Below are 25,653 nucleotides of genomic sequence, written 5' to 3' on the forward strand. Positions count from 1 at the left end.
GATTGTATCAAAATCCTCCTCATGTATTGGTGCAGCAATCTTATATTCTAGAATTCCCAGGACATCCCTAATTTCACATATTTGTACCCTAGGTCATTATGCATATAAGTGCACCTGCCCCAATTTTGCTGTTTCTCTAAGGACTTCCCTAGCTATCTGACTCATTCCCATGCCTTTTCTTCAATTTCTTAAGTCTCTCTCTCCATTTCTGACTGTTCCAATTCAAAGTACTTTCTTCTCATAATTAAATGGCTCATATCTTAACCTCCTCTAAAATAATCTTTTTAAACTAATTAGAATAGCTAATTTAGAATAAAGTGTACCAATAGGAGCTATAGCAAATGTACATGTTATGTAGTAGTTTCCAAAGTGTAATTGGAGACAGTGATCTTATTTGGAGAACTTTAAGAGGTGGAGGGTCACCTGGGTTCTAATTTTGTAGTTTGCTGTATGTATGGCATTTATTTAATATTTCACTTTTATTCTCTGTTTCATTAAGTGGTGGAGTAACTAGAAAACAGCAGAAGATATTTTTAGGAAGAGCTAGAAAATGGATAATTGAGAATTTTATTTAAACACACTTGATCATTTTAGAATCTGTTCAGATATCTCAAATGAAATTAATATAATAAACATTTCCATTAGTTCATTAAAAGAAAATTTTATGTTTGAAACCTCTTAAATATGAACAAAGCATGTTTGAATTAACTAATTTAAATGTTTCTAGATAGTTTATTGGTTTTAAAAATATTCAATAATAAACAGAGGCCTTAATTTTTTTTTAATGTGACAAGTTAGAAATCAACTAGAAATACTCAGTTATATATGCTTATTTGTTTTTTAAACTGCCAAAAATTAAATTAAAAAACTAATACATGAAAAAATGAAAAAGGCTTTAAGACCACAGTTTATCCTTGGATGAGTTAACCTTAGTCATTTGACCTAGAGCCACTAAATTATTTCATTTTCTTATATCAGTGTGGGAATCTTCACCCAGTCTGCCTTGGCAATGTGTCAGATGTGTTTCCATGGTTACCAAGCTACCATAGTACAAATTTTCTGTTCCTAGGATGATAGTAGACACAGTTACTACTCTCTCTCCCCAAAGACATATTTTCACCAATGGTTAAGTTTGGTTGTAGCAGGATTCAAAATTTCTCTTGTTAATTCTTGGGCACATACTCTCAAACCAAGATGTTTGTCTTCTCAGTTTTATGTACAGTAATCGCCCTTTGTTTGCTCTACTGATCTATGCTTAATTAGGAATGTTTGCTGGGCAAGCAATTAGCCTATTGTTGACTCAGTGTTTTTTTATATATTGCTTGCTATTTGGGAATCTGATTTGAGGAGAAATAAACCCCAAAGTGACACAAAGGTTTCCTTGGGCTTGTAACTTGAAAAGTTAATCATAAAATTCAGGTTAACCAGTATTTTGTTACTGAGGAATTAATTAAACCCATTGTTTGGGGGGTGGGATGTGTCTGGAGTGGTACTTCAGTTTGAGTCATTGATGCTGCCTTACAAATATATTTCAGAAATCATTATACCTGTTAAAATCATTGACGTGCCTATAAAAATGTCACACTCACATTCCTTACCTTTGTGTGGCAATCACTGACCAAATGCATGTATGACACATTCAGGATCATCCCTTACAGTGAAATCTTTCAGATCTACTTCTTTTTCAGGAGACCCAGCTAGAGTTCATCTAGCATTTTTATGATTCTATGGCTGCTTATCTGCTTTTTCCCACAGAGTGGAACTCCATGGTGATTTCTTGTCGTTTCGTTGATTTGGAGAATATTATTTTTCTACAGAGCTAGGACCAAAAAGTGAAGGGTCATAAGACATAGATTTGAATACTCAATATTAAAAAATATGTTTGCAATAATTAGGTTCATCTGATAATGGGGCTGATACCTCAGAAGTAACGCATATTTCCTAATGACCTTGTCTAAAGAACTCAGCTGTTGTCCTTTGTTTCATTTTATAGGATGCATTTCTGCATTGGAAGTAAAGTTGAATTTTAAGGCCCCTTCTAGTCCTGTCTCTTGACTCTTTTCCCCTCACCTAGGAAAATAATAAATGTGGTAAAGTAAAAAATAACATTGGTGTACATGGGACCAGTATTCTCTATAGATATCGTAATGGGATTCTCAGTGCAATATTTATACAGTTGATTAGTTAGTTAATGAGTTACAGAAAGCACACACATTATTTTTTAAAATTTTTATTGAATTTTTCCCATTACCATTTATCCCCCTTATAACTCCCCTCCACCCAGCAATCACCACACTGTTGTCCATGTTCCATGAGTCCTTTTTGTTTGATCCCTCTACCCTCTAACCCACACCCCCTTAACTGTCATCCTGCTTTCTATCTATGAGTCTGTCTCTGTTTTGCTTGTTAGTTCAGTTTGGTCATTACAGTCCACATATGAGTGAAATCATATGGTATTTGTCTTCTCTAACTGGCTATTTCATTAGCATAATCTCCCCAGGTCCATCCATGCTTTTGCAAGGAGTCAAATGTTCTTTTTTACGGCTGAGTAGTATTCTATTGTGTAAGAGTCCCATTGTTGTTTTATCCACTCATCTATTGATGGGCACTAGGGCTGCTTTCACATCTTGGTGACTGTAAATAACACTGCAATGAACATAGAGCTGCTTGTGTTATTTTGAATTAGCGTTTTGGGTTTCTTCGGATATAATCCCAGAAAAGGGATCACTTGGTCAAAATGCAGATCCATTTTTAATTTTTTGAGGTATCTCCATAATGTTTTCCACAATGGCTGCACCAATCTGCATTCCCATCAACAGGGCAAAAGGGTTCCCCTTTCTTCACATCTTCACCAGCACTTGTTCTTTATTGATTTATTGATGATGGCCATTCTGACAGGTGTGAGGTAATATCTCATTGTAAATTTAATTTGCATTTCTCAGGTTATTAGTGACACAGAGCATCTTTTCATATGTCTATTGGCCATCTGTATGTCCTCTTTGGAGAAGTGTCTGTTCAGGTTCTTTGCCCATTTTGTAATTTGCTTGTTCATCTTTTTATTTTTTGGTATTGTTTTGTAAGTTCTTTATAAATTTTGCATATTAACCCCTAATCATATGTGTGAGCGGATATGTTCTCCCATTGTGTGGGTTTTTTATTTTGTTGATGGTTTCCTTTGCTGTGCAAAACTTCTTAGTTTGATGTAGTCCTATTTGTTTATTTATTTTGTTTCCTTTACTTGGGGAGATATAGCAGGTAAAGTATTGCTACAAGCAGTGACTGAGATTTTACTGCCTATGTTATTTTTCTAGGATTCTTATGGTTTTAGGTCTAACATTTAAGTCTTTAATCCATTTTGAATTTATTCTTTTGTGTGGTGTAAGAAGGTGGTCTAGCTTCATTTTACTGCATGTATCTTTCCAGATTTTCCCAGCACCATTTATTGAACAAACTATCTTTAGTGTATTGTATGTGCTTGCTTCGTCTGTTAAATACTAATTGACTATAAAGGTGTGGGGTTTATTTCTGGGCTCTATTCTGTTCCATTGATCTATGTGTCTGTTTTTATGCTACTACCATGCTGATTTGATTACTGTGGCATTACAGTATTTATATTAAGTAGTGTGATTCTTCTTTCTCAGGATCACTGTTTCTATGTGGGGCCTTTTGTGGTTCATGTAAATTTTTGAAATATTTGTTCTAGTTCTGTGAATTGCGATACTAGAATCTTGATAGGTACTGCATTGAATTTATAGATTGCTTTGGGTAGCATGGACATTTTGATAATATTTATTCTTTCTATCCATGAACAAGGTATGTGCTTCTACTTATTTGTAGCCTCTTGAATTTCGTTCTTCAGTGTCTTATAATTTCCTGAGTATAGGTCTTTTACATCTTTGGTTAGGTTTTTGAAGCAATCGTGAATGGGATTGTTTCTTAATTCCCCTTTCTGATAGTTCATTATTGGCATATAAAAATGCATCTGATTTCTGGATATTAATTTTGTTTCCTGCTACTTTGTTGAATTTATTAACAGTTATAGTAGTTTCTTGGTGGAATGTTTAGGGTTCTCTATGTACAATATCATGTCATCTGCAAATAAAGACACTTTTACTTCTTCCTTTCCAATTTGGTGCCATTTATTTCTTCTTGTCTGATTGCTGTGGCTGTGACTCCTAGTCGGTGGTGGCAGCCGTCCGTCTCGAGAGACGATGGTGTAGCTTCTTAAGAGTCTATCTGCACCACCGAGGATGGTTGTGCAGTCCGACTCGGGAGTGACACGGTATCTGTCTCCTCCCGTGTTGAATCGACATCTTGCGATGACGCTGGAGTGTCCTCTCCAGTGAAGCTGAAGCTACAGAGCCTGGGCAGGGTGATATGGAGGGTCTGCTGTTGCCCATGCAGCAGACCCCCCCTCTCTTCGCAGCTGAAGGGCCCAAGGGAAAGACGGAGTCAATACAGCTTGGCTTCAGGTGCGCCGCAGGAGTTGCCGGTGTTGACTACAACGTCAAACCGCCTTAGGGACTCCGGCTCCGGATTTTCTGTCGGGGTTTACTCCCTTAGCCTTTCCCCTGAAGAGGTATGCCGCAAGGCAGCGGAGGTTTTTTGGAGTCAGAGTTTTCCTTCTCTGATGTGCCCTGACTGGAAGATCGAACCAGCGACACTTAGCTCGCAGGCCGACGCTCAATCCACTGAGCCAAACCAGCCAGGGGTACTCCTAGTACTATGTTGAATAAGAGAGATGAAAGCAGACATCCCTGTCTTGTTCCTGATCTTAAGGGGAACAGTTGTAGTTCTTGCCCATTGAGTATGATATTGGTAGTAGGTTTGTCATATATGGACTTTATTATGTTTAGGTATGTTACCTGTATTACTACTTTGCTGAAAGTTTTTATCATAAAAGGGTGCTGATTTTATCAAATGCTTTTTCTGCATCTATTGATATAGTCAGTGGTTTTTATTCATTTTGTTTATGTGGTATATCACATTAATTATTTACAAATGTTGTGCCAACCTTGCATTCCCAGAATAACTCACACTTGATCGTGGTGTATGATCTTTTTGACGTATTGCTGTGTTCAGTTTGCTAATATTTTGTTGAGGATTTTAGCATCTATGTTTATCAGGGATATTGACCTACAATTTCCTTTTGTAGTATCTTTTATCTGATTTTGAAATTAGGATAAAGCTGGCCTTGTAAAATTAGCTTGGAAGTCTTCCCTCCTCTTGAATTTTATGGAATAGTTTGAGAAGAAAAGGTGATAGATCTTCTCACAATGTTTGGTAAAATGTACCTGTGAAGCCATCCAGTCCAGTGCTTTAGTTTGTTGGGAGTTTTGATTACTGCTTCAATTTCACTAGGTGTAGTATGTCTATTCAGATTCTTTGATCCTTCCTGGTTTAGTTTTGGAGGATTGTATGTTTCTAGGAGTTTATCAGTTTTTTCCAGGTTGTCCAATTTCTTAGCATATAGTTGGTCATAATATTTTCTTACAATCCTTTTTATTTCTTTGGTGTTAGTTGTTATTTCTCCTCTTTCGTTTCTGATTTTATTTATTTGGATCCTTTCTCTGTTTTTCTTAATGAGTCTGGTTAAAAGTTTGTCAAACTGGCTTATCTTCTTTAAGAACCAGCTCTTGGAGTCATTGATCATTTGTGTCATTTTTTTTTTTAGACTCTATTTCATTTGTTTCTGCTCTGTTCTTTATTATTTTATTCCTTCTACTCACTTCAGGCTTTGTTGTTCTTTTTCAAATTCTTTTAAGTCAGCAGTTAGATTGTTTATTTGAGCTTTTTTCTTTTCTTTTCTTTTTTTCTTTATAAGACAGGCCTGTAATGCTATGAATTTCCATTTTAGGTTTGCTTTCCCAGTGTCCCACAGATTTTGGATAGTTGTGTCCTCATTTTCCTCTCATTCAAGGCATCTTTTCATTTCTTCCTTGATCTTGTTATTCACCCATTCGTTGTTTGATAACATGTTATTTAGCTTCCATGTCTTTGCATGTTTTTCCATGTTCTTGTGATTGGTTTCTAGTTTCCTAGTATTGTGGTCAGAGAAGATGCTTGATATTATTTCAGTCTTCTTACATTTATTGAGATTTATTTTGTTTCCTAACATATGGTCTAGCCTAGAAAACATTCCATGTGCACTTGAAAAATATGTATTCTGCTGCTTTGGGGTGAAATGCTCTGAGGATATCAATTTAATACATTTGATATAGTGTGTCATTTAAAGCTGCTGTCTCCTTGTGATTTTCTGTCTGGAAGATGTAGCCATTGAAGTCAATGGGGTTTTAAAATCCCTGTGTTTCTGTCAATCTCTCCTTTTATGTCCATCAAGATTTACCTCACATATTTAGGTACTCCTTTTCCATTTCTTTACTTTTAATCTGTGTGTATTTTTCAATCTGAGGTGGGTCTCTTGTCAACAGCATATATATATGAGTCTTCTTTTCTTACCCATTCAGCTACCTATGTCTTTTGGTTGGAGCATTTAAGCCATTTACATTTAAGGTGATTATTGATAGATACATATTTGGTGCCATTTTATTGTTAGACTATTTTCCTCTTTTTTTTGCTTTTTCTCTTTTTCTTTTTCTTCTTCTTCCTTCTCTTTTCTTCCTTCTTCCTTCTTTCTTCTTCACAAGCCTTTTAACATTTGTCGCAGTACTGGTTTGGTGTTATCAAACTCCCTTAGCTATTTCTTAACTGGCAAGTTCCTTTTTTCTCCTTCAATTTTAAATGATAACCTTGCTAGGTAAAGTAGCCTTGATTGTAGGTCCTTCCTTTTTATCACCTTGAGTATTTCACAACACTCCCTTCTGGCCTGAAATGTTTCTGTTGCGTAATCAGATACCAGTCTAATTGGTGCTCCCTAGTAGGTAACTTTTTTTCTCTTGTGCCTTTTAGGACTCTCTCCTTGTCTTTAAGCCTTTTCATTTTCATTATGATGTGTCTCGGTGTAGGCGTCTTTGAGTCCTACTTGTTTGCGGCTCTCTGAGCTTCGTGGACTTGTGTGACCATTTCCTTCACCAGATTAGGGAAGTTTTCAGTCACTATTTCTTCAAATAGGTTCTCAATCCCTTGCTTGCTCTCTTCTTTTTCTGGTATTCCCATGATGTGGATGTTGGTACGCTTCATGTTGTCCAGAGTATTTCTTAAGCTCTCCTCATATTTTAAATTTCTTTTTACCATTTGCTGCTATGCCTGGATGTTTTTTTTATACCTTGTCTTCAAAACACTGAATTATCCTCATACTTCATGTAACCTACTGTTTATTTCTTCCAGGATATTATTTATTTCAGATATTGCATTCTTATTTCTTACTGGTCCTCTTTTTATGGCTTCTGTGTCTTTTTCATGATGCCAAATATCCTTATAATCATTACTCTAAACTCTCTGATAAATTGCTTGCCTTCATTTAATTTAGTTCTTCTGGAGAGTTCCCTTGTTCTTTCATTTTGGTCTGTTTCTTTGTTTTCTCATTTTGTCTGCTTCTTTGTATTTTCCACCTTAGTTGTTAAACCAATCAGTGATATATCCTTAAGCTGTAATCAGTAGCCTGGCTTAAATACCACAAAGTAGGGCAATGTAATTTCTGGGGGCAGGGCTATTTCTTCCATTCAGGCTGATGCCACTTGCTCTGCCTCAAAAAGATGGCTTCTGCAATATGGGGAATGACTCAGCACAGGAATCTGGGCAGCTGTTCCTTCAGTTCTCTCCCCAGAGCTACCAACCCCAGACTCTCCTTAAGTGTATTTAGCTCAATCTGCCTTCCCTCTGCGGTAGCCCAGAGTAAGTGGCTACAAACGAAATTTTGTGTGTTGACCCTTTGAGAGGCTCTCTGTGTCTCCAACCTCCAGTGTCTCTCTTGGGCACACAGAAACCCCACTGCTTTTCACAGCTGGATATTATCTGGGTTCCTTTCTGGCTTTGTTGCTATAGGCTGGGGAACCCAGCTTGGGGTTTAGACCCCACACTTCTCAGGGGGAGCCCCCCAGCTATTGAAATATCATTCCGGAACTTCAGCTTTTGCCATGGGACTCCAGCCTGCCCTCTCAAGCCTCCTATATACTCACTAACAGTCTCATTATGGTGAAGTGGTTTCTTCTGTCTGTACTTGATTATAAGGCTTCTCTCCAGTTAGTGTTCAGTTGGTTATTCAAGATGATTTCTCTACAATTGAGTTGTAATGCCAGATAGGTCATGGAAGGAGGTTAGTGTAGCTTCCACTTACTCCTCCACCCTCTTGGATTATTCCTTATGTTATGATTTCATATTTTTGATATCATAATATTGTGTATACCTTAAGAAATTACTGTAGCTGAACTATTTTTTAATCCTCATGCTAGGATATGTTTATTGATTTTAGAGAGAGGAGGATTGAGAGAGAAAGAAACACTGATGTAAGAGAGAAACATCACTTGGTTGTTTCCTGTATGCACACCAACCTGGGATTGAACCCTCAACCAAAATATGTGCCCTGACCAGGAATCAAGCCCTGACCAGGAATCAAACCCACAGCCTTTTGGTACATGGGACGATGCTCCAACCAACTGAACCACCTGGCCATGGCTGAGAAATTATTGTAGCCAAACTTTTTAAAAAATACTTTTATCCTTTAACCTTTATCCTGGCGTTAAGTGGTCAACACACCACCATATGATAATAGAGTATTCTGAATCTGGCTATACATATATTTACTTTTACCATTGTTATATATTTTTACATGTTTCATGTTATAATTAGCATCTTTCATTTCAGATTGAAGGACTCTAGCATGTCTTGTAAGGTAGGTCTAGTAGTGATGAACTCCCTGAACTTTTATTTGTTTTGGAAAGTCTTTATCTCACTTTTATTTCTGATGAATAACATGGCAGGGTAAAGTAATCTTGATTTTTTTTTTTTCTTTTAGCACTTTAAATATATTATTCCACTTTCTGTTGGCCTGCTAAGTCTCTATTGAGAAATCCACTTATAGCATCGTAGAGATTCCATTGTTTGGGAGAAAAGTTTTTCTCTTGCTAACTTTAAAACTCTCTCTTCGTCATTGATTTTAGGCAGTTTTATTTTAATGTAACTAGGACAAACTTGTTTTGAATTGAAATTATGGGGTAACCTATTACCTTCATGAACTTGTATATTCAAATCTCCCCAGGTTTGGGAAGTTTTTAACTATTATTTCTTTAATCTTTCTTCCCCTTTCTCCCTCTTTTATCTCTCTGGGATTACAGGAATGCATATGATTGTTTATCCTAGTCATGTCCCATAAGTCCTATGTGTAATTCCAATGTGATAGGCCAGTGACTAGAGATAGAGATGAAACTGGCCAGTAAGCATGTGTGGGGGTCTTGACTGTCAATGCGTACTTCTGTGATGCGGGTCTTGACTGTCAGTGTGTACTTCTGTGATGCGGGTCTTGACTGTCAGTGTGTACTTCTGTGATGCGGGTCTTGACTGTCAATGTGTACTTATGTGATGCGGGTCTTGACTGTCAATGTGTACTTCTGTGATGTGGGTCTTGACTGTCAATGTGTACTTCTGTGACTACAGGATCTTGCCACAGGCACACACAACAGTGGAGGCCAGTGATGGGCATAAGCCAGCGGTGTGCAAGTACACAGCTTGAGAGCCAGCTCCAAGCGCATTCATTATGGTGGAAGTCAGCCACAGAGGTCTAGGCTGGTGTCTTGTACTCATGGAGCCAACACAAGCCTGGGCTGGCTGCTTTTGAGGAGGATCCTGGGCTGCAGTGGGATCAGGGAGGGCAGGGAATGGGGAAGGACTCAAGTAGCTTGTGGTTTGCAAAGGTGAATACCTTGGGATAAATATGGTAAAATCTGTAGTGGTTCCATGATGGCCGTTAGCTCTGATTTCTTTGGTGATGAAAGCTTCTGGGGTTGTTTGCAGAGCTGGTCAGTGGGAACTGTGGTTGCTCCCACTGCACGGTAGCCCCTGCTCTTCCTCCTTGTTCCTGGCCGCCTTTTACATCTCAGCTTTGCCAGTTCCCTGGATGGGGTGGAACTAAAGCTCTGTATGGTGTCCCAAAAGGCTGGGGAAGCTGGTGTTCTCCCCCACCTCCCTTTCCCAGAAGGGGAACTCTTTCTAGATGGAAAGTTCCTCTTGTTGAACAGTGCTGGCCCGGGAAACAGAATGATGCAAGCAGAATGAAGCTGTTCTTCCTTCCCTTTTTGTGCGGTTATTCTCAGGTGTTTTGTTGCACTGTTTTGCTGAAGTTTCTTAAGGGGACTCCTGAGCTCTCCTTGTAAGCTGTTTTTGTTTGTGGATAGCTGTCTAATTGTTCATTTAGTGGGGAATGGAGACTAGACTTACCTACTTCTCCATCTTGGAGATATCACTCCCCAAATGTTTGATGTTATAAAATCAAAATTTGTCATCAGGCATAATATAGCATTGGTATTATAATATTGTCATAAACATATTTTCTTGTAGCATATTGTGCTCAGTGGTAAGTAAAATGCACTATCATAAAAAATTAATAATTATAAGCATGGTTAGCATAGCATACTTTAAAGTCCCATTTCCTTCTAAGGTCTGTCTAGTGTGAAGATATCACTTCTCCATTAAAATCCTCAATGATAGATACATATTACTAGATACTGAAAAAATACCAAGAGTCTTGAACTAAGAGTTACCGAAAGTGTTACATTCAACTGCAGTGATTAATTTATAAAAACAAATCGTTATACACATAGAAGCATATGTATTAGATGATTTCCTAAAAAATGAAAATTAATGGTATATAATTTTTATTTTGATGCTTATTGTTAACAAATTCATACTTTATACCAATGTACACTGACACCAATAGCATATTAGAGAAAAGCATGTCCTTTAGTTCATTTATTTGCTAGTTCTGCCTTTAACAAAATTATTGCTCTGCTACATTGGGCCCTGAATGGCATGCTGGGAAGTTGGACGTGTGCTCGTGCATCCCCTTTTTCCTGTCTCCAAAGCGTCAGCACTTATCCACTGATACATGGATAAATTTGGCTGTTTCTATAGTAAATTAAATCGTCTTTTTAGAAACTTTTTTCTTCCTTTCCCTATTTCATGTTGACAAATCAATCCCCTACTCTTTTCTTCCTTATTGGACATAGGGATAAAGACAGGTGAAAGTGAGTAGGGAGAAAATAGGTTGGTGAAAGCTTTAATTGAATTATTACATTGTGAATAATACCTGTTATTTTCTGAGCACTACTTATATGCCATCCCCTGGCTGGTTTGGCTCAGTGGATTGAGCGTCGGCCTGGGAGCTAAGTGTCGCTGGTTCGATCTTCCAGTCAGGACACATCAGAGAAGGAAAACTCTGACCCCAAAAAACCTCCGCTGCCTTGCGGCATACCTCTTCAGGGGAAAGGCTAAGGGAGTAAACCCCGACAGAAAATCCGGAGCCGGAGTCCCTAAGGCGGTTCAACGTTGTAGTCAACACCGGCAACTCCTGCGGCGCACCTGAAGCCAAGCTGTATTGACTCCGTCTTTCCCTTGGACCCTTCAGCTGCGAAGAGAGGGGGGGTCTGCTGCATGGGCAACAGCAGACCCTCCATATCACCCTGCCCAGGCTCTGTAGCTTCAGCTTCACTGGAGAGGACACTCCAGCGTCATCGCAAGATGTCGATTCAACACGGGAGGAGACAGATACCGTGTCACTCCCGAGTCGGACTGCACAGCCATTCTCGGCGGTGCAGATAGACTCTTAAGAAGCTACACCATCGTCTCTCGAGACGGACGGCTGCCGACGACGACTTATATGCCACACACCATTGTATACCTTTTGCATCAACTATCTCATTTAATCCTTACTATTTTCCTTATTCTACAAATGTGGAAACTTAAGGCTTTGAGGGGTTAGGTGATTTCTCCAAGGTCATTTGTAGTAAAGGGCTTCTAGGTTTAGGCTCATCTATTGCTTGTTGCCTGCCATCTGAGAGAACATATATTAACACTGACTACTGAGAGCTTGCATTTATTTAGCATTTGTTAATGCAAGGCTTTGTCCTAAGTGCTTTATATGTATGAACTCATGTAGTCCTCATAACAACCTTGTGAGGCACATGCTAGCATCCTCAACCTTCAGATGAGCGAACTGAAGCTTAGAGCATTAAATAACTTGCCCAGCGTTGCCCAGCTATGAGAGCCAGCATTAGAGCCACACAGTCTAGCTCGAGAGACCACACTGTATTGCAAATACTGGAGAGATCACTGTCCTGGGAATCAAGAAATGTGGGTCTGGATTTGTGTCCCAGCTCTGTCATGAGTGAATCCTTGGGGAAATCCCTTTACTTCTCTGGAACTCTGATTCCTCCTATGTATAAGGAAGGCATTTGTTTCTGAATAATTCCTGAGGCCTTCTTGCACTAACATTTTAGAATTCCTCAGATAAAAAGGAATAAGCAAATCTGCTGCTTTGAATTTACCCATTAAGCACAGTCTTAGATTTTTGTAGTTGTGTTAACCCACAGTCTCTGGGACTGTACCCAGAAGATGCTTAGCGGCTGCAATTTATAATAATACATCATCCTTCCCAACACATCAGGTACCTTTGCATCTGCATGGAACAGTGCTCCATACACCAGTGCATATTGCCATTTGAAAGCTATTTATAAAGAGATATCATATGACTCCACTGCACATATGGGTGGAACCTCATAGGAAAAAAGCCTCTTAAATTAAAAACAGTTGAAATAAATATGTCATCTCCTAGTAAGTTAAAAAAAAAAAAGGTATAGCTACAATGTGAAGTGCATGTATTCTCTCAGAACACCTCACTTCCTCATCCAAATTGCCCTGTTTAAGGTCTGTTGCACAGATTTGTTGCAAAATCCTTGAGGTAGATTCTTTTTCCCACACTCTGCAAAATAGGGAAACATTCAGGCATTTTCGTTGGCATTAACCATCTAAATATTCTGCGACTTCTCTTCTTGTTTTGAACTGAATGCAAATTCAACTAAAGTGGTGTTTTTAAATAGAGGACTTTGTACTGTTCTACATCTTTTTCCCCGAGTACTCACCATATTTTATGCCTTTTCTTTATGAGTTCTGCTGTTAGCTTTTAAGCCCTACAATCTTGATGCCTATTTTTTTCCCTGTCCTTATTCTAGTGCCCCACACCACCGTTCCCCACCCCAGCTGTACACATACTTTTGTGTGCACACATGTCACTCATCATGTGTTTTTCTGGGCCCTTGTCACTTTGATGCAGAAGCCTAAATGATGCTAAATTAAAATACATATACATAAATGAACGTGAGCTTGATGTGTCATAAATGTGTTTCAATCTAGATGAAGATGGTTGGAAATACACCCAAGATCCTTTCCTTCTAACATGTTCAACATTTGAAGGGTCTAAAGTTAGCCTGGATTCTGTGTCACAGAAAAGAAGTTTGTAATGCTTAGCTTCCTTACTGTACCCATTTTTAAAAATTTATATTTCCCCAAACCATACTAAATATTGGAAGATAGAGTATTCAAAATTGATTTTAGGAGAAAATTAAAGTGGGTCTTTACATTAGATTATTGAACAGGCTAAGCAGTAAAACTTTCATCCTTAATGGTAATGTCTTGTTAGAGAATTCTCCACCTGCAAGTTGTTATCAGGAGGATATTCTTTTCTGTTGGCCTGTTTCTTTTGACCTGCCAAGTACGATGCACATTGTTTGGAGTCCTCCTGTGTTCTCTGAACACAGTAGATCACTTAGACGCTGTGAAATCCTGTACTAGTCTTTCTGGGAACCTTATGTTGCTGAGTTTCCCGATGTCCTTTTAAACTAAAAATAAGATCTTAGTGAAACACTCAGCTTCTGTGGAGGAAAAGTAATAGAAAAATTTTGCATCTTTTGAAGCCACTTACGTTGAGTATGTCTTTCCCTCCTCTCCTCCAAGCAACTTATATATCAATAAATGCAACAGTTTTTTTTTGTTGTTTTTTTTTAAACCAGGCTACAGTCAAAAGCAAACATGCCTTTTCCTTTAATACACAGATGGTGCTCACTCTCTCTCTGATGTGTTACCCATTCTGGTCTGCTAGGAAAACATGACTCCTCTTCCAAGTGCATGCCACTCTTCTTTAATACAACGTGCTTCATCTCTGTGAACAAGAAAGGTTTATTTCTGAGCCTCCAGCTGCTCCTCATCTTCACGTGCATTTTCCTCCACATGATAACATTTAACCCCTCCCATTTTGTTACATGTTGTCATTTTCAGGCCTTGGGCAACTTTAGTCTCTTATGGATCTTTCACCTGTAATCATGCATGATGCTTTCAATCAGAATTTTTGATTCAGCTCAGATTTTCCTTTATCATTTATTGGGGCCCATCAAGCCTTATGTTTGTGTATGTGTATACGTGTGTGCATAGCAGCCCTGTCCCTTGTACTCCTCCTCCCCAACCTCACAATTGGTTCAATGTCTGTAACATGAGATACTCACTCACTGCTGCCTGGGAATTTTACAGTCTTTGTCCTCTCTTCAAGATTAGCCAGGCCCTTGTAATATACTCCCTCCTACAATTGAGCTGATATTCCTTTATTCTTTTATTGCGCTTCTGAAAAATCTGTGTTATTTTACTGAGTAGAATGTAATCTTTCTCATGATTCAGCTCAATCCATAGTAATAATCTCTGTTATTATCCACCCTGCTTTCCTTTTCACCATCAAACATACCTCTCTCCCATAAACTTTTAATGAAGAATGTGGCCTATGCATATTCTTTTTTTCATCCTAGTTTCTGTTTTCGTATATGCTCGCAGTATCCACAGCCTTGATTTAGGTCTATAGGTCTATTTGTGTTTTCTGCCTTCTCTCATTTCCCCTTCTCAGTTCCCTACTATTGGTAGTAAAACACTGGATTCTCTTGCACCTTCGAGGACGTAGCCACGCTCATCATCATCATCATCATCGACCACATTAATATTTAGCAAGCCTTCTTTCACCATGTTGCTCTGGAGGCTTGGAACTCTCATTCTGGCGCTTGGTGATTGGACCCCATTATACCTAGCCCAGTATCCTGTGTGGTCACATGAGTTATCCCAACTCACCAGTAAAGTCTGAATCCTCACTAATGTTGTGCAACCTTCACCTCTCCATTGCTTATCTTGATTGTTCTAGCCTCTGAACTCTTGTCATTCCTGTGATATGAGTTATAGCTTCACAATCTGTTACCTACATTTCTAAGAATCTCTAAGCACCTCAACTTTTTTCTAACGTGTTTTGCATCAAAATCTGACCAGAACTGCTAACTCCCATGAAATTATATATACTCATAAATTTCTTCACTTAATGTGGATACTCATATTTTCCACTGCAGAAATATTTAGAAGTTTGGCTATGGGGTTTTGTCCTAGAGATGTTTTATAAATATATGGAATAAATACCTATCACCTTTCTAAAAATCTGAAAATTTCTGAATTCCAAAACATACCTGTCCCTAAAAGTTTCAGATAAAAACTGTGGATTTGTCATGATTTGGGCATCTAAGCAGATCAGATCACCAGGGCTTATATACCTACAGTGTCCTGGGTACTGGGATAGAAAAGAAAAAGTGAAAGTATATGACAGGCTTCCCACTTTAAGGAGGTAGCATTCAAACTGCCTTACTTTGTTGTTTAACTGGAAGAAGAGCCACATGAAACAAGATTGTAAATTCCTGGAAAGCAGGGACCCGTAAATTCTTTCGCATCCTCAATAGAGTATTATTAACGATGAGGTGATTTCAGAGGACAGACTATGAATTTCCAGTCCACTTAGAGAAGACAAGTTTACCTCTGTAGAGCTCAGTTCTCATAGACAGCAGAACCAAAATCCCCATCAGATCTCAGGTCAGATACCCCAAACATGATGACACTTCTCAGAAACTCTGCATCTGAACTCCCACTGAACGAGGGAAGGACTGCTGCTGCTTCAGCGGCACTTTCAGATGGCTCCCTCGGAGACCTCTGTGGTACAGTCAAGTCAGTCCTAGACGGGGTCGCCCACAGCATTGGGCCGTTGCAGCATGGTGAGGAAGAGGTAGCTATGTCACCTTGGATACTGTCAATATTTAATTAATTTAAATACTTTTCCAGTTAATTTTTTTTTAATTTTATTTATTCCCTCCACTGTTTCTGCCAAAGTTGACATTTAGTTTTTTTGTTTTAAACAATGGCAATGCTCATGTCATAACAGAGCAATACCTTTCAATTATCAAGTGAAGAAATGGCATCTTGCAGTGGCATTTATAAATCCCAGACTAAGTAGATAACCTGTAATTTGTAGTTAGCCTATCCTAAGGGCTAGCAGAAAATAGACAAGCTCTGTTTGGCCATTTAAATCATGTGTGCATAAAAATAAAATGTTTTTTAACTGTTAATTTGTTTTAGCAAGTCGTGTTTCCTGCCTCATAGAACAGTAGCATCTAGTAATAGCGTATCACTAAGTAAACATTCCAAACTGGCACTGTACAGTTAGTTGAAGACATAAAATGATCTTTCCATGGGCAGGTAGCTCAGTTGATGGGAGCGCTGTCCCAATACTCCAAGGTTGTGGATTCAGTCCCCAGTCAGGGCGGGGCACTGATTAGAGACAACCAGTGAATGCACAGATAAAGGGAACAACAAATCAATGTCTCTCTCTTTCAAAAAAAAAAAAAAAAAGGAAAGAAAAGATCCTTCACTCATTTTATTAGCTAAACAACATACCTCCATGGAAGGATTCCTTGCCTCTTGTATCCTCTGCTATACCTTCCTGCTCAACCACTGGTGCTGTGATTCTATTCTAATCACTGATGCATCAGGTTATGCTTAACTCATGGACTTGGATTCCAGCTTAAGGTGCCTTTGTGCAGGTCACTTAAGACTGTAGTGCCTGTGTACAGGCAAATGCCAAACTGGGATTACAGTGACTTCTCTAATTCAACTGAAATTACCTACTTTAGATGTTATATTACAATATTGGTGTCCCTGGAGGTTAATACAAGCTTTCCATAGCAGGTGATTTCTCTTTCTGTTTCACTTTCTTTACTGTTATCAGATTATCTTCCTTCAGAAGGAGAAATAGTTCATGTTACCTGTTATTTTCTTTCTTTCCTTTCAGGTAAATAGTAAAAACAGGAAACAAAAAACAAAACAAAACATTTGATTAAATGTAAATAAGACCTCTAAGAAAAATATTTATAATTATCAATATGTTCAAGAGATTCCTTATTTGGTTTACAAGATAATAACTATTAAACAAACAGATAAAGACTTTTATTTGATTCTTAATCTTTTAGCTGTACACTCAGTAGAAAAAGTAGATTATTAGTAAGGGAAATGATTCTTGTATTATCTCACCTTTCAATAAGAAGGAACATCAGGGGAGCTGTGTTCTACATTTAGTATATTAGCTTTTGTTTCACAATCTAAAATAAGTTCAATATTGAAGATTTTTGGAGGTTCTCTTAGTTTTTTTTTATTATTTTTTCTAAAATAGCGTAAATTACACTGGGGAACACAATTTTTGTTGAATTAGATCTGACAGTTGTTTTTGACTAACTTTTGGCATCTGATTCCAAAACTGACCCCATTTTTCTCTATCATGTCAACTTTTTAAGGTACAGGATACCCTCCCTTTTTCCTAAAAATCATACAAAATGTACATACAAAGGAAAATAAAGAAAAAATTACCTCAATAGACTATTTAGAGTTATTTTATTCATATAAGGGCTATATATTGTTACTGTAAGTCAAATTGTGTACAAGTAGTAAAGTTCTGTTTCTAAACATTCATATTAAGGTATTTTATCTTTTCAAATGACAGACTAGGTAATGCCAAAATCAGATACTTGAAACAGTCTCCTTCAGTTGGCAAAGCTTTAACAAATTGCTTCATGAGACCCGGTTTTATGTGCAGAGATGGGAATATAATGTTCTTTCTGTCAACAAGTGGCTCATGTAGAACGTTTGGATTACTAGGTTTGAGGTCAGATCTTGGAGGTCAGTTCAACTCCACCCAATGCTTCTCACGAGTCCTGCTGTCCCACATACACAGAAAACAGGGATATTTGGTGTATCTGCATTGCTGACCAAGAGGGAAGCAGACCATTTTAAGGTCAACACAGATGGTCCTATTGTGCTTGTGATATTGCAACAGATCAATGACTCTCTTTATGTCCTCATATTCCTCACAAAAACAGACTGAATAACTAACTGGGACAGCACCAAATAAATTGCCATTGTGGAGGAGGACACACTTCCAGCTCCACTTTGAGCTATTGATGAATAGTTGCCATTCAGTTGCATTATAGATTGGAATTCCCAATTCCTCCATTAAACCATGTATGTTATGGCAATACACAAAGCCACCATCACTTCAGAAGTACTGCAGAAATGCACTTTCTCTTGATCAAAAGTAGGATGCCTTTGCTCCTTTTTCAAGTAAGTTTTTCTTATGCAGTCTTGATGCTAGAAGTTCTGAAGCCTTTTTGGATAGTCCCAAATCTCTTGCCAAATCATTCAACTCACGCTGATCAAATCCCTTATGAACTGAGTCATCTTCAGTTTCAAAATCTTCATCATTGCTGTCACTTAGTTCTTCACCATACTCCTGTTTTTCGAAAGAGGGTAGTTCAATGAAAACTGGCACTGGGATTTCAGCTGAATGAGGCATTGGGCATATAGCTGATGGTAGAATAGGATACTCTATTTTACATTTATTCCTGAAGTTTTCACTATACAAAAGTAACAGTCACTTGAATGATCTCTGGGATTTTGCCAAATTATAGGTATACTAAATGACAATTTATCACGTGTTCCCTTTGTCCACATTCGTAAACTCTTGACACACTGCTTGCACACACTGTGAGGGGCCCAACACTTACCTTGACCACCAAGTTTCACTTTAAAATACGCAAAATAGGCTTGCCTGGCAAATGTGCTGATGTTTGTCCTTTGACTGGGAATGGTGAAACTGCCACAGATAGAACAAAACAATCAGGGTTGTTTAGGCACTTACGATGAGAAATAGCAGAGGTAGACATGATCTGAAGGAAAGGAAATAAGTACATATGTAAATTAAAAAATAAATTTTGCTAACTCCTTGTATAGAGACAAGAACTCAGACTACACTTCAGAATACGATTCACTATATAGAGCAGCACACAACCTCTCACCACACTGTCTCATGTGTAACTGAGTAGCCTAGACAAATATGAACCTGTCGCTGGTCTCCAAGGTCATCCATCCCCCACCCCTCCCCACTCGAGGGAGGTTTGCTCTCAGCCAATAGGAGAGCACTAGTGCCTCCCTCGATCCAGCCTAGAGTGATCGCATTAAGATAAGCTGTACATGGGTCAAAAAAACTGTGGTACATTTACACAATGGAATACTATGCAGCAAAGAGAAAGAAGGAACTCCTGCCATTTGCGACAACATGGATGGAACTAGAGAGAATTATGCTTAGTGAAATACGACAGGCAAAGAAAGAAAAATACCATATGATATCACCTAATATAGGAAACTAAAGAACAAGATAAACAAATGAACTAAATAGGACAAAGAGTAGAATAGCAGTCAATAGGGGGTAGGGGGGAGGGAGAGAAGGGGGATAAGTAAGGGAAGGGTTTAGTCGAGGAATGTGTATAAATGACTCATGGACATGGACAATGGGGAGGGATATGATTGTGGGAGAAGGGGTGGGCTGGGTGGGGGGGAGCAATGGGGGAAAAATGGGACAACTGTAATTGAAAAACCAAAAAATAAAATTAAAAAAAAAAAAGATAAGCTGTACAGAAAAAAATTTAACATGATAGAAGAAAACTAACTGCAGTTTTGAAATCAGCATGCCTATTTAAATCGAAAACAGCTGAAAAATCAAACTCAACAAGAATTATGGTAAAAATTGTTCACCTGTGTTCTTATGAGAGTATTTTTTCCAGTGCCATAAGTTAGGGAACTTAGGTGCTGCTTTAAATATGAGGTTTGGGAAGGCCCATATTAATGGATTCTAGAGAGGAAGTAGAGTTGTTTTTTTATTATAGCATGTAAAATGTTGACCATTCCAACAACTAAGCCAGAAAAGGGATGGTTTCTGTCATGCTGTCTGTCAGAACACCTGTTTTCCCAAGGAACAGTATTGAGTGTGGTGGGTAATATTTCTGTGCTTAGTGGCTTGGGATACAGTACTGTGCCTGATCCAGAAGAGGCAATTAACACCTTTGAGGGTGTTTAGGTACGTGGGTGAAATTACATTAACAGCTCTGAATTGAAGGTCTACTTTGTGGGCAATTTTGGAGAGAAAGTATGAGTAGGTAATCTGGTACAGCATTTGGGTACGGGCTTGAAGAACGAGATCTGACAAGGACAGTGTACCAGTCTGATGTTAAAATGTTATGGAAAATAGTTCATATTAGTACACAGTGATTTGATTTGTGCCCTGGAAATTGGTAGGATTTATGACTGAGGACATTTTAGCCTATATGTGGGTGTCTGGTTTGACTGAAAATGATTTTCCATCACCTTTATCATCCATCTGCTTTAATTAGATATTTTGCTTTACATACATATTACAATTTAGGTGAAGTATCACTTTCTTGTGTATTTTAATGTACAGAAATAGACCAAAACCAAGATAAGAAATTTCATTAAAATGTGTCATATCAAATTTTACTTTGAAAAATTAAAATCTAGAATGCATACTGAGAAATAATGAAATTTATTTACCCATGATAAGCAGGAACACTGACTTTCTTGTGAATAAGAACATTTTCAAAAACAAGTAGGTTGTTATAATTCTGTGGTGACTTGAGAAAATCCAGTGCTGCTTTGTGGAATTAACTATTCAATATTCTTCTGTCTTATAAGTAAACCTCATGACTTAAGCCTACATTTGAAATTTTCCATGAGGACATTCTGTATTCCTTTTTCTTGTAACTGCCTCATTGTAGTCTTTAATATTATAAATCAGAGGACTGGACATTGAATTTTAAGGTGCCAACTATATCATTACAGGATATAAATAACAAAACATAGGGACAACGCCCTCTAAATTAATTCTTTGAAGTATTATCCTACAGCAAATGACCATGGGCCTGGGCAGGTTTAAAAAAAAAATCTGTGAGAGTCACGAACTGCTCAAGAAAAGCCTTGCATATGTTTTCCTTTAGTTGGGGCTGGAGCTAAAGCAGAAGACATAACGTAGGCCATAACTTCTATCTGACCAGTTCAGGTGATCATAATCCAGAGCAGGTGGCAAAGCTGGCAAGTCCTGAGCATCACCAGTCTTCCCGCTCAGTTTTCTGCCCTCTCTTTTGATATGCTCATCATCTTCCTGCTTTGCAATCCCTTTCTGCAGTCAAATTAGAAAGAGACTAGATATACTCAAGATGGGCAGTCGGTGTGATGGTTTAAGACACAGACTTTGGAATTCTGTAAACATAAACTTGAGAACTATAGAAGGAATTAAAACTAGATCTCAAAACTAGTAACACCCAGAACGATCAGAAAATTGACCTGTATGGAAGTTTGACAACCAAGGATTTAAAGAAGACACATTCATCCAAACAGGTAGGAGAGGCAAAGTCATGGAGATGAACGGAGAGGCAGTGTGGCATGGAAAGGTGACAGCGGTGGCAGAACGGACAGGAGGGAGCAAGCAATCCCAGCCCAAGGCCAGACCACACAGCCCAGGGTTCCAGCACCAGGAAGATAGATCCGCTTTACCTCTAGCTGTAAAAACCAGGGGGGTCGGGCGGCGCTTAAAAGGCTAGCAGAGCCTTAGAAGGTATGCAAACCCACCCACTCCGGTGTTCACTACTGGGGCAACAAGTGGAAGGGCACCAGTCGCACAAGGGGAGGGGGTGAAGTGATTGGAAACGGGGCAAGCACCAGGTGCACCACGAGAAGCCAGGTGGTGCAATGTCCCCTCTCTAAGCCCTCTCCACACAAGCACAAAGCAGTTAAGTGGGTTGCCTTCCCCTGGCAATTACTTAAGTTTCCACCCCACACAATTTACAGGTGCCTTTTCTACATAGGGAGTAAAAGCAGCTCTGTCTAATACACAGAAACACAGGGAGGCTTCTAAATTGAGGAGACAAAGAAAAATGGCCCAAATGAAAGAACAGAACAAAACCCCAGGAAAAGAACTAAGTGAAATGGAGATAGCCAACCTATCAGATGCAGAGTTTAAAACACTGGTTTTGGGATGTTCAGTGAACTCCTTAAGTATAGCAAAAAAATAAAGGAAGAAATGAAGGCTATAGTAAGTGAAGTAAAAAATAATCCACAGGAAACCAACAGACAAGGGAAGGAAACCAGGACTCAGACCAACAATTTGCAGCATGAGGAAGAGATAAATATTCAAACAGAACAAAAAGAAGAAACATGAATTCAAAAAAATGAGGAGAGGCTTAGGAACCTCTGGGACATCTCAGATGTGCCAACATCCAAATCATAGGGATGTCAGGAGAAGAGGAACAGCAAGAAATTGAAAACTTACTTGAGAAAATAATGAAAGAAAACTTCCCTAATTTGGCAAAGGAAATAATCATACAAATCCAGGAAGCACATAGTCCCAAACAAGTTGGACTCAAAGAGGACCACAACAAGACACATCATAATTAAAATATCAAAGGTTAGTCATAGAGAATCTTAAAAGCAGTAAGAGAAAACAGAGAAGTTACCTACAAGGAGTTCCCATAAGACTATCTATGGATTTCTCCAAAGAAACTTGGCAGACAAGCAGGGACTGGGAAGCAGTGTTCAAAGTGATGAAAAGCAAGGACCCACAACCTAGATTACTCTATACAGCAAAGCTATCATTTAGAATGGAAGGGCAGGCAAAAGGGCTTCCCAGACAAGGTAAAGAGAGTTTATCACCATCACGCCATTATTACATGAAATAAAGGGACTTATTTAAGGAAAAGAAGAAGATCAAAACCATGAACATTAAAAGGGCAACAATTCACAACTATCAACTGAATATTAAAAAAATAAACTAAGCAAACAAACAGAACAGGACTGCATTATAGTTTGGAGGGTTATCAGCTCAGAGCGGGAAGGAGGAGAATGGGGAGAAAAGTACAGAGATTAAGAAGCATAATTGGTTGATACAAAATAGACAGGGGGAAGCTAAGAATAATATAGGAGATGGAGAAGCCAAAGAACTTATATGCACAACCCATGGACGTGAACTAGGGGGGCGGAAATTGCTGGATGGAAGGGGTACTGGGTAGAGGGGCACAAAGGAGGGAAATTGGGACAACTGTAATAGAATAATCAATAAAATATACTTTTAAAAAACATGAATTTAAATCTTAGCTCCATGAATTTGGGATCATTGCTTCATCTCTCTAAGCCTTAGCTTCCTCATCTTTCTTATGGGAACAATGATAAAAAATTACCTCGAGGAGATAGTATAAGAATATGAGTACATGTAAAACATCTTGAACAACACCTGTCTTAAGAGGCAGGGAGCAGGAGAATAATGTGGTCCTTGCAGTTTGGAATTCAGACCCTGAGGTTTTTAGTCCAACTGACACAAGTTTCCCAGCATGCTATAGCACCCAAGTCCTCTGTGAGGACTACAAGTGGGAGTCAGGATAGATACTGTGCATGGACAGCATATCAGCAAGTATTTACTGAGCATCTGCTATGTGGTAGCACCATGTGAGGTTTGGGGAACCTCCTCGTCAACCTTGTTGGAGGTCAGCAGGAAAGGATTTATAGGACAGAATGCATTGACAGAACTTAGAAGTGAACTTTACTTCCCAGATGTTAAGAAAGAGGAGTCCTAAAGAAATCTCAAATTTTGGGGAATAAGGTGAGACAGACTGTATACACTTAACCTGTACAAAGGGGGACTCAAAAATGGAATTTATTTAAAAATTGTGTACTCTTATATGTTTAAACTTCAGTCACCTTCAAAGTACTCTCCATTTGATGCAATACACCTATCAAGATGTTTTTTCTACTTCTCAAAACAGTTTTGAACCCGTCAATTTTGATGCCTTTTAATGCTTCTGCCATGTTTTATATCACTTCTTCCATGTTGGCAAAAGGTTTCCCTTTGAGGACTTTTTTCATCTGGGAGAAAAAAAAGTCAGGGCGAAATCAAATGAATAGGGAGGGTGGAGCATGGGGGTCAGGGGGTCAAAAACTGCTGAACAGGGCGATGTGGGTATGGGTGTGGGCAGGTGCGCTCGTAAATCACCTATTATGAAAGAGGCGAATGCAACACGTTGAAAGGGTCTTCAAAAAAAATTCACTGAGGCTGAATGCTGCCTCTCTCAACAACGCCAGCTGGTACACTGATACAGATGGGTTCCTGGAATGCTCACCTAGCAGGGGAAGCCTGTACTACAAGGGACCTGCCCTCTGGAAGATAATTACAGGGTTTTTGGGGGGTCCCCCATTGTACAGTGTGTAGTGGCAATCTATGTCCATTATGATTGATGGTACATACCAGAAAACTTAAAATTAACTAAAAAGTAATAATTACAATTTTTTAAAAGGTTGATTAATAATACAGCACCCCTCTTGACATGCATGGACTTTTGAGAAACACTATATTATTCCTAAATACCCGTATCTTTTTTAAACTCAAAAGGTTGAGAATAATAAAGACACACTGAAGGAAGGATATCGAGAGGTTGCTAAGCTCATTAACAAGCTAAATAATTATCCCATTAAAAAACCTAGTTCTTGATTCAACAAAATTACAAATTACTACCTGTCATAACCTCTTTAAACTCACTCATGAATGGTTAAAACCAGTAATGTTAAATCTCTGAATGCCAAGGGTCTACTTTAATAAGAGACATTATGTGAATAGCTTACCCTTATGGGTAATTATCGTGGACAACAGTAACAATTATATATCTCATTAAACAAATACCTAATTAACATTGTAAGTATTGCTTGATTAAAACACAGCGTTTATAGTTTTTGCTCATGCAACATGGTCATCCACTCTCACAACTATTTTAAAAAAGAAAAAGGAAAATTGACCTTTGGTTCATAATATTAATAATGCTTTATAAATTTGTTCAGAGAGGTACTTAATGGATAGGAATATAATATCCTTTATGTCCTGAGGAATTCATACTATGTGAATTATATACTGTAGCCATTTTTTTATGTCTTATTCCATTGGTGCGGCAAAATCATCTCTATAGGTGTGGAATGCAGTCACTTGAGCACAAATATGCAGTTGGATGCTATAGCTGAGAAACTCCTGCACCAAGGACAGTCTGTTGTAAACTATCAATATTTACTGTGTTCTCCTATCAGGCCAGGTTCCAGACTGTCAGTGACTACTCATTCTGTCTCCACACACATGCTCCTCCAAAATGGAATAAGCATGAGAAAATGTAAGATATCATTAAAAAAAAAAATCGAGACATATATGCTCTATTTTAAATATAGAGTTTGATAAACTTTGACAATGTACACACTGCTTTAACCACTACCCTAAACAAGAACATTTCTAGCACCTGTAAAATTTCTCATATATACCCTCCACCACTGCCATCCCTCTACACACACACACCTCCTGCTCAGGCAACCACAAATGTGATTTCTATCACAATATATTAGTTATGCCCTTTTAAAAGAACTTCACATTAAGGAAATCACGGTATGCTCTGTTGTGTCCAGTTTCTTCTTTTTAGTATAATGTTTTTGAGG

The sequence above is a fragment of the Furipterus horrens genome, unplaced genomic scaffold (assembly GCF_987537825.1).
Source record: "Furipterus horrens unplaced genomic scaffold, mFurHor1.1.pri manual_scaffold_1, whole genome shotgun sequence".
Lineage (NCBI taxonomy): Eukaryota > Metazoa > Chordata > Mammalia > Chiroptera > Furipteridae > Furipterus > Furipterus horrens.